The following is a 2,431-nucleotide window of genomic DNA, read 5'->3' on the forward strand; positions in this document are numbered from 1 at the left end:
TTTTTTTTCGCAATAACTTATTCTACTAACATTATTGGTAAAGAGTAAAAAATGATTATAAAACAAATAAGTAAAATATCTTTTCCGAGTTTCAGTTCATTATGAAAATTGTTCCATGACAACCCTCTCATGTAATGCTTTATGAAAAGTTTTAGTCCCGCAGTGGACTGATCGTTAAGACACGGTTCCCTGCAGATCACCGAAGTCAAGCATCACTGGCTGCGGTCAGTGTGCGGGTGGGTGACCACTTCGATCAGTCTGCGTAGGGACCGAGGGTGTGCGGTATTGGTCCTCGTTAAACTGTTCTACCGTAAAGTGCTCGACTTCGCGTGCAGGTCGTCGGGCTACCGAAGCGGGGGTGCCATCCCCTCTGCGGAGGATCAAAATTGTGATGGCATGTCTTCGGATCATCCTCAGGGATGTTTCCCAGACCGTCGCCAATAGCCCATTGTGCAGCTCTAGTGCAACGTAAATGAACAAATCAATCAATCGATGAAAAGTTTTATGCGTCTACGACTATGAAGTGCAGAAATAAGTTGTGGGAACTTGTTTAATGAAACTTATACTAAACATTCATTTCATAACAATAGTGTATTAATAACATTTATATTTTCTTTTATGTTCATAATACTTATAAAGTGAAATTACCATCCTCTCCTTACGCGCATTTTGAGCTATGTCCATATGCATAAACACTCATTTTGAGCTATGTTCAATTTTGTAAGCACGCATTCTGAGCTGGAACCAGAATAAAAAGCTTAACGCCGATATATTACAGCATCCGGTCCTGACTGGAAAAATTAGGAAGGTTCTCATTTTCTTTGCTTTATCATAGTTGGGCGAAGATTGGTATTTAGCTATACAGCTGTTTTAAAGAGGAAATTTCTCTCTAAAATAAATATCGAAACGTCTAGAATATCGTGCTTTAATCTACGTCTTGAAAAGTTGTGTAAGGAGTTACAAGCTCACCGGACAAAGCTCAAAATGCGTGTTTACAAATATGTACAGGTTAAAATGCGTGCTTACGAAAATGGACACAGCTCGAAAAATGCGTGTTTAAGAAAATGGATATAGAATCTCCGTTTTTTAAACTTCTTTTTATATTATTGTTCTTTTCTTTTAAAGAATAAACTTAAGAATCCAAATAATTTGTAGTGTGATATCGTCCATTTGGATAAATCCCTTGATGCATAGACTTTTCTTAAGAAGACTTTAAATGTAAACTGTTATTTTTACAAAGTTGCTATGGGTCCTATAAATTTATAATAGTGGTAGTAAATTTACGTTGTTGGAATTTAGAGTTTTAAAACTTACTTTATCGTTCAGGGTTCCGAATACGAACACATCACTTGAAAATTAACAACTGTTATATACCGTGTCACCCCGAAATTTAGGACTTTGCTCCCTAAAGATTATGCTTAGTATTTAAATAAGTAAAGAAAAGTTACGAAGAAATACCTCGTTTAGTTGTTAAAGTTGGCTTGAACATTGGAAAGGTGCATTTTTTGCTGTGTCCATTTTCTTAAAAACTCATTTTGAGCTGAGTCCATTTTCGTAAATGCGCATTTCGAATTGTGTCTATTTTCCTAAATAGGCATTTTAAACTACGTCCGGAACAAAAACCTCCCTGACTGTACCTTGAAATTTTATAATTTTAAATAGCTATTTTTAGATTTGCAGTCATACAAAATGCGCAAGTTAAAAGGAAGTGAACACCCGAAATAACTTTTGATTTATTAATCGTATTTTCACGGATTAGGGCACAATTTTAGTGGTTCGAGGGTCTAACGTTAAATTTGCAAATTAATCTGTGCAGACGATACTTTATTAACTCCAGACTCAAAAACGTATTTTCTATGAGTAAATAACATACCTTTTTTTTCAACGGATTTGGATTCTTGACCCCCGAAAACATGGGGAGGGGAAGACACATTAGAAAATATAGTCCCAATATGATAAATAAAATTCTAATGAAGCGATTAAAAAAATCTTATAATCACAATTATAAAACTTGTTGACACAAAAATAATTCTGTATAAAAATTATTTTTAATTATTTTATTTATGAGCAATTTGAATTCTAATGTATACAAATTTTTACACCAATTTAATCTTCATAATTTAATCTGCGTAATAAATGACGAAATTCAAAACTTGGAAGGAAATCGGCGGAATAGTTCTTGAAAAATAAATTAACGAATAAATGAAAAATAAAATAAATTAAGAATAAATAAATTAATAAGTTAAGTACTACTTTTCAAATTTTATTACTCAAAAAATAATGAATCGATTTCATTCAAATTTTTGTATTTTTTTTTAAAATTACATAAGCTTAAAACGATGTAAAAATTGTGGAACGATGTAAAAAAATCCACAAATGTTTCGATCGTCATTTAACAAGGCCACATATAACATTTGGAAAAAAAATGAAC

Source organism: Parasteatoda tepidariorum, chromosome X1, assembly GCF_043381705.1.
Source record: "Parasteatoda tepidariorum isolate YZ-2023 chromosome X1, CAS_Ptep_4.0, whole genome shotgun sequence".
NCBI lineage: Eukaryota > Metazoa > Arthropoda > Arachnida > Araneae > Theridiidae > Parasteatoda > Parasteatoda tepidariorum.